Below are 8355 nucleotides of genomic sequence, written 5' to 3'. Positions count from 1 at the left end.
CCAACTGTTTGGGATCATATCGCGCAAACTAAAAGCAATGATAGTTAGTGCACGATGAGGGCAGTATTTCCTCCCCACCCAAAGCCACATGTCGCATGATGAGTGGAATCACTCCCGATTGTGAAAAACCGCTTCCGGCCTAAAGAGCTTGTGATAACCGGAAACCACCCTGAGGGTAGTAAAGCGATCACCGGAACACAAACAGGAGTTAATTCACATTAAATTTATTATTAATTAATATTCGATTTGATTTTTTATCAAAAATTATTTTTTATTTTTAAATATATTATATTATGAAAAATATTAAACTATAGAAAAAATTATCCAATTTCTATTTTTTTAAGATAATTTCATAGTTCACACTAAATTTATTATTACTTAATATATCTTTTTTAAATTCAATAATATATTTTATTTTTATTTTTAAATAGATTATTTGATGTGATTAGCTTTTACAAAGATAAATGTGGTCTATTGGATCTTAAAAAAATAAGAAATTAATTCTAACTTTTTAACATTTTATTTCTGTAATAAAAAAGAGAAGAAACATTCATAAATCACTAGTTTTCTTGACTAACAAGTTAGTCAAGAAGGTTGGTAATGTGGCAAATGTTCTGGAAATGAGAACAAAAGTGAATAAGAACCAGGTAATCCAAGAGAAAGTGCTTTTCTCCAAATTCTTTCATCCCAAAGTGTTATAGGAATATGCCAACACCTGATATCACTTCGAAGCTCATGAGAATTGGTTTTTATCTTCGTAATATTCATTTTATTATTAGGATTGGTCAAGAACATAATTCTAATTAGTAAGAGTGGGGTTGATTACCTCCTTATAATATCTCAACTTTCTTTCCCCTCTACCTCCTTATCATCCGTCAACTTATCCTTAAATTCGGAAGTAATAATATTTTTAATGTTATCTTTATTCTCCAAGATGATGTCCTTCTTTATCCGACAATGGTCGAGCCAAGCCTGGGCATCCTTGTTCTATTATCGCTTGAGCCAGAGGTGGGTTTTTTACTAGAGTTATAAGCGATTTTGGGGAACTTCTTGGCTTCCATGTTGTAAAGCTTCTTCTTATACATCAGATACCTAAACATAGCCATGTTTTCAATGGGGGAAAGACTAGCTTCAATCAAGAGGATATGATAGGGAGTATTTCCTTTAATCTTAAGGTTGTAGGTTATAAATTTCTTAATTCAATCTTCCTTCATGATTCTCTAGATATACTACAACCCCAAACCTCAACCATATAAAATAATAGGGTTGACAAGAGTCTCAAAGAGGAGTTATTTTTTACTCCAAACCTAAAGGTCAATCGACTTACAATTGTTTTCAAGCTCATAATAAGTTTTCCATCCTCCAATAATCTTTTTCTCAATGTTATAATTCCAGTTGAGTTGATGATTAATGTCAATACCTAAATATTTGTATGAAGAAAACTTATCCAAGTAATTGTTATCATACATGAAATTATCATGATTGATTTTTTTAATAAAATATTATTTTAGTTTTTCTTTTCTTTTTTATTATAATAATACAAAAAAAATTATAATTCAAAACATAAAAAATTATTAACATTATTAGAAAAAAAGAAAAAGAAATTAATATAGACAGGTCTGTCACATTTTCAAATAAAACAAAACTCTACACAATCAATTAAACAAGTGGGATAACTACATAGCAACATAGTCCTTGCCTCTTTTGGTAGTTATCGGTATGCTAGCGCGATTGAGGAAGTGCAGGGTCTACGTTTTGTCCTTATTTGAAAATGGATTTTTTACGTGGTGCACCTCTTGTTTCCACAATCTACTATGACAAATATTGATTGCGGAGCCCTCTACACCTTCTTCATTTGTTTACAACTAGTAATTATTACATAATGCTTTAGAGTAAATGCTATTAAGCACTCAAACGATGTCTTGATCACATGTCGATTCGCCCAATAAATGCCAAAAAAACTTACATTTACTGCTATGGGAGATTTTATTAATCATAGGATTAAGCCTTAATTAATTTTTTAATATGCATTAATCCATGTCGTGGGAGGTTGATTGAGTTTATGTGACATTTCGCTAAATCATTGCTGCAAGCACAATGTGTAGAGTGATGACATATCGCTCCAAAATAAGGAAACATGGTAGTTGCAATACATGATTTATGCATTTTGATATGGCCAAAATAGGTGACATGTGGCAGTACAAAGCTTGAGGTGTCAGGTGGAGTATAGTACCCACATCAGGCTTAGTGATTTGTTTCTCGACGCAAATTCATAGTGTATCATTTAGAATTGGTAGGGAGCATGGCCTAATAGAAGCTGTGAGATGAGGATCTTTATGTCATTTAACATAAGCATTAATGCTAGTCCTTTTCCAATTAATACATGTCACTGTGTGGTCTATATCATTTGTCCATGTTAGCAGCTAGAACAACTCATCATAGAGTGCTAAATTCAAGGATTAACAAAAAAAATAAATGTCTTATGTTATATAATGAAAGTGACTTCCCGTTGTGGCACAACATTAATGTTAATCCTTACAATTAAAGAATTAATCCATGCACTTTAAGTATTAACATCAATAATTAAGGGTAATCAAATTTATTATGGTTAATGTGTATATTGGAGATCATTTCACATTTAAATGGAATTAATTGTCACATCTTTAAAGCAAAGAGTCAGGTGTTAGACATATTTTCACACCTTAATGGCAAGTCATAAACATTTGTACCAGAGTAATGGTGAAATGATCATGTATTTATAGCTTAAGCAAATGAAAACTTATTAAATTTTGATAATGATTCTTTTTTATTCATGTTGCATAGTTCTCGCATTATTACATTGTTTAGGCCAAAGACACGGAAATATCTAGGCTAAATAAGCTCAAAGCTGCAAAAGATACAAAGAACAATAATCCAATGCAAGTCATTTTATTGTTACTGTTGTATTGAAAGCAACAATTGGTAGTAAGAAGAAATTGTAGTGGGTTCTTCTCATTTAAATTCTCTCCAAGTCAAAATGAATGAGAGAACACAAGCTAATGAAATGTGTACTCTTGTTCAGAATCCAAAATTGAAATGGAAGATGAAGCCTAAGTATTATTGTTTTAGTGCTACAAGAAGAAGCATTGGACAACCTACATCAAGAAATAAACCAAGAATCACTATGACACCAAAGGCCCAAGTTCAACACACAAAAGGGTATGAAATAAAAAGTTCAATTGACAATTGTGAGAAACTCATAGCTTATAGATGTACACTTTATGGAAAGAGCATTTAAGGTACTCCATCTTATCTTCTTAGTCATCAACTTATTGTGAATGAGGATGACAAAGAAGCTGAGAGACCTCTGTAATGAAATAGGAAAAGAGGTATGTGACTATGATTGTAGCTTATCCAATACTCAAAGCTAGCAATAATAAAAGGTAACACATTATGGAATGGGGTGACAATAGCTCCAAAATTTCTTTCAAGAAATATGTATGTCTAAAGTAAAAGTTTTAATCTCATATTTTTGTTTACTTAGCTCATATATATAGTAAGTTAATGTTCAGAGAGAAATAAAAGAACAATTTCCATATGAGAAAAAGTTTTAGAAGCAAGGGAATAAAGGTGGTCACCTCAGGAAGACTGTCTTAAAAGCTACTTGAAAATACTTAATTAAATTCCAAAACCTTCCATTGACAATTAAGCACTCAGTGGAATCCAATGTTCAAAAAGTGTCATCTAACACAAGCCATCCATATAGACATAACAAACAACTTAACCAATAGGATGATGCCAAAATAAATATGTAGTTGCATAAAATATGTAATTTACTTTCATTATGTGGAACTATTTAAAGGATAAAGGATATGCTAAAAAGGATTACAATTTTCTGAGAAGAAGACTTTGCATTGTTATAAAGCAAAATTTTGTAATTCTGAAGACTACGTTAGCTAATGATCATATTCTCTATTTGGTACATCATCTATTTACAAATAATTACATGAGATGTAGTAAATCTTGAATAGTGTAGCAAGAAAGTCTCAATTTGACTTTGCCTTAGTCAAATTGAAAAAATTCGAATTTCCACATCAACAAACAACTTGGAGGAAGTTAACTTGTGTGACATGGCTCTTGTCACTCAGTTAGCTCAGTAAATTAAAGTTAGAGGGCTTGGAGTTCAGTTAAGCATGTGTGATTGCTAAATTTTAGTAATCCAATTTAGTTCTATCCAGTTGAGTTCAATTAAACTAGTTCTAACAGTTGGAGGAACTAGTGGAAGATCAGTTGTGTAGTGGAACAACAGTATAACTCAATGATCATCCAGTTAACTAATCAATACACCTAAAATAACTAGTGCATGTAGAGAATTCGAGTTCCCAATGATGGTGGAGATTTTAATGTAGTGTAACAAGCAGTTGTAAACTAGTTTGAGTGTACATGTGTTGCATGGATTCAGATGATCAAACCTTGGGAATTGCATAATCAATTGGAGGAAAATTCCTAAAAAATAGGAGCTAATTCTCTAGGATTTGCACAAGGAAATAGGGGTTCAAGCAGAGGCATAAATTGACTAAGTCTGGGTCATAAATTCTCATTGAATAGAGAGATAGGTTATTCACATACAGGTTGAGCTCAGGCGGAGCTAGCAATTGTAATACATCTTTATTGATCTGATTAATGCAAAGAGGCTTGAGGGGTTTTTCCCAGTTGGGTTCCTCCAAAAAAAATTATTGTGCATGTGTGTTATTTATTATTGCATGTTTACAATTGTTGTTCTAAATTGTGAATTGAATTTCACAGAGAAATAGAGTAGAATTGTGTCTCTTGATTTAGATTAAAATTTCTTGAGTAGTTGCAATTCTATCACCAAATTTATACATGGCATCAGAGAAAGATTCACATCGGAATAGGAATTTTGAAGTTTTTTCTCAGGAGGTTCGTATTCGTATCTTCAGTGTAGCAGGATCTCTTCAGAGTTGGGAGAATGGCCTTCAATGGACTGAGACTAGAGTATTCCTTGGTAGGCAACTTGAATTTCATTGCATGGAAGGACCACATGGAGGTGGTGCTTGATGACAATGGCTTGCTAGAATACATCAAGACAGATGTTGCAAATTCGACAGAATCTGATGCCCAGAACCTAGCCCAATGGAAGAAAGATGGAGCCAAGGTGAGGAGAATAATCTTGGAGGGAGTGTGAGACCACATTGTCTCAAATATCCATGGGAGAGAAACTCATTTCACAATGTGTAATGTAGTGACAAAGTTTTTTGAGAATAATAATGATCATAGAAAACTGGCCCTCAAAGATAAACTTCAAAACATCAAGATGCAAAAGAAAGATACTATTTCGGAATATCTAATGAGCCTCATTATTGAGTAATTATATGGGCCTTAATTGGCCTTAATTCACCTCCTAGCTTAGTCAAACCAACTATTCTCACACCTTATTGCATACTTTTGATTATATTTTGTTTATGAGATGAGTTAGAGTTGGATATTTTTCTTTGTGGTCTAATGTGCATGTAATGCAGGAATAAAGGATACAAGCAAGGAAAAATGTAGGCATAAAGGATAAAAGCAAGGAACTATGGCAAAGACCTTGGTCAAAACTTGAATGGGACAAGGGAGAGTAATTATGAGAGGTAAATCCTCCTCATTTACTGCCCCTCCATTCGAGTATTCATCCATCAGCTTCGAGTGCAAAGAGCCATTGCTTTGAAGACTAGAAGACAACCAAGCAAGTGAAAGAGACAGGAACCAGTTTTTCTTGAGTTGGAGGCCAAGCCTCCCTAATGGGAAGGAAGTCATTAGAGACTTCAGATGTATAAATAGAGAGGCTTTGGACCTCAGTACGATTTAGATTATTATTGTAAAACTCTACTTTGTTTCTGAGCTACAAGACTTGTGACTATTTATTCTGTAATCCATGGTTTCTATAATAAAGATGTGTTCTGTTTCAAGCCAAATATGAGTTAACTCAGAGGGATAAAGCTCTTGGTTTAGGGCCTAACCCGAGCAGCCAAAGTTCCTCTTTATTGTACATGTATGCTAGCATAATTTTTTGTTTCTGTTCATTTGTTTAAATAGCTTCCTGGTTCTGTTCATTTGTTTAAATAGCTTCCTGGTTTTGCTCATTTGCTTAAATAGCTTCCTAGTTTTGTTCATTTGCTTAAATAGCTTCCTGGTTTTCATTGTTCATTTGCTTAAGTAGGTTTCATTCTGCTTACAGTAGTGTACAATATATCGGTTGTGCTTTAGTTTACTTCGATTTGTGCCTTCTTTCAGTTCACAGGTTAGCTAGGGGAAAAAGATCACCATAAGGTTGTCTGTAGGTGTGTCGATCTCATCTCCTCCCTCTGGGACCATGACTTAAGGAATAGACCCTCCAACAACCCCAAAATCACAGGATTCTAGTTCTCGCATGAGTTATGGAGTTTTTCGTTTGATGCAGTTAATTGTTCACCCTCACTGGTTTTTCTGTCGTTTTCATTTGAAACCTCCTTCAACACATTCTTTATGCATCATTTCATCACCGTTCGATCCACAAGAAACATTCACAATCATCATTTGATTCATTAGTTTACCCAACTTCTACCTCACGTGAAGTATTCCACTTACTTTATGTGCTTTAATCTCCACCGTCAATCTGTCTCTTGATTTGACGGCTATCGTATCACCTCAACACTTTATGAACTTTAAACCCCCACCATCAATCTACCTTGACTGATCCAATGGCTATCACATCACCTGATCGCCAACTAGCTTGACCGATATCTACTGTTGATCAGCCCCGCATGATCCAATGGTTATCACGCAATCTCACGCAGATTCCTGCACGACTGTTATCTGCCCGAGAGCACGTGAGAAAAGTGGTTTTCTTGTGCTATGTGTCATGCAGTTAGGCTAATTGTGTGAAATTTCAAAATACAGCTTATAGCCTTAAGGGCGCACGAGAAAATACTTACCACCTTCGAAACCCCCTCCATCATTTCCGCATGTTTTCTTCCTACGATACGATCTCCGCCGTCCATCCTCTGGTTAATCCTATCCATCCATCTCTTGACTTAATTCTCGCGATAAAATATCTGTCATTCATCACTTTGTTACCCTGTCCATCTATCTCTTGACTTAATCTCTGCGATAAGATCTTCGTCGTTCATCCTGTTCATTTTTCGGGTTCATCCATCTATCCACTTAACCTTTGTGATAAGACCTCAACTGTTCATCTTGTGCATTCACCCTGTTCATCCATCTAGTCACTTAAGCCTTAGTGATAAGATCTTCATCGTTCATCTTCTGTTTGTTGATCGATCCAATGGTCCCTATGCGCTACTGCGTCCTTACATCCTCCTTTCATTGATTTCGAGGTCTGATTTCTCTTCCGCCTCAAAACTAATTTAGCTTAAGTTTCTTTGCTTACACTTTAGTATATTTTAATTCTCTTTACCTCTGCAACTTAGATAAAAACATTAGGTTAGTGATTGATTTAGCAATTTTGCTTAGCATAATTGTTTAATTGTATGATGTGGTTTAGAATTACATGATGTTTTCTTCATTACTGCAGTAGAGTAGCTCTCTCTTAGAATACATTTTCTCTTCTTCCATCAAATAAATAAGCTTCTTCTGACCCTATAAAAGTCTAGCTTAAAACCCCTGGGGTCTCTTGCCATATGAGCAGTGACAAAAGGAAATACTTTCACTTTTACTTGTGCATATAGCACTACCACCTACAAGTTTGTACGAACCCCGAGTTGATAAGTAAAGTTGGTAGCCCTGGGAGTTGCAACATTCTTGTTGCAATACCTAGGCTCATCACTTTTTGGTGTTGTTGCCAGGGAGGTGTCTAAGTAGAATGTGATTACTGCTTTCTTCTAGTTCTAGTCTCCAACTTTATTTTCTTCTACTTCTTATCCTCAGTCTCCTTCCAATAGTTTATTTCTGCAAAATTAATCTAGTAGCTTCCTTTCTTTCATTTGTCATTATCTGCTTTCCTTTCCATTTTTCAAGTAGAATTTCAATTCAGCAAGTAGTCTTTTTATTAGTAGTTTTCATTCAATCAACAATTTCATTTTGCAAGTGCTTTCTAGATTTAAAGAAAATCTTACAAAAACTAACCCAACAACATTTCCTTTCATGCCTCATAGGAATAAGGACAATTCAAGAAAATTCTTTTCAAATACCGCCACTACATCCAACAATCAACCTTCTCTCTTCTTCGGTGACTGTGATTTGGAAGAACCTTTAGGTGAGAAACCTTACATATTTGAAGAATCTACAAGGGAAGAAGAAGAGTAAGAACCCATTCCTACTGAACCAATGGCTGAAAGCCGAAATGACAGAGGAGATAGAGAGAGAATTGAGAGTGCC

This window comes from Pinus tabuliformis, chromosome J (assembly GCF_031772625.1).
Source record: "Pinus tabuliformis cultivar Carrire ecotype Pingquan chromosome J, CPIR1, whole genome shotgun sequence".
NCBI lineage: Eukaryota > Viridiplantae > Streptophyta > Pinopsida > Pinales > Pinaceae > Pinus > Pinus tabuliformis.
This window is presented reverse-complemented; position numbering follows the sequence as displayed.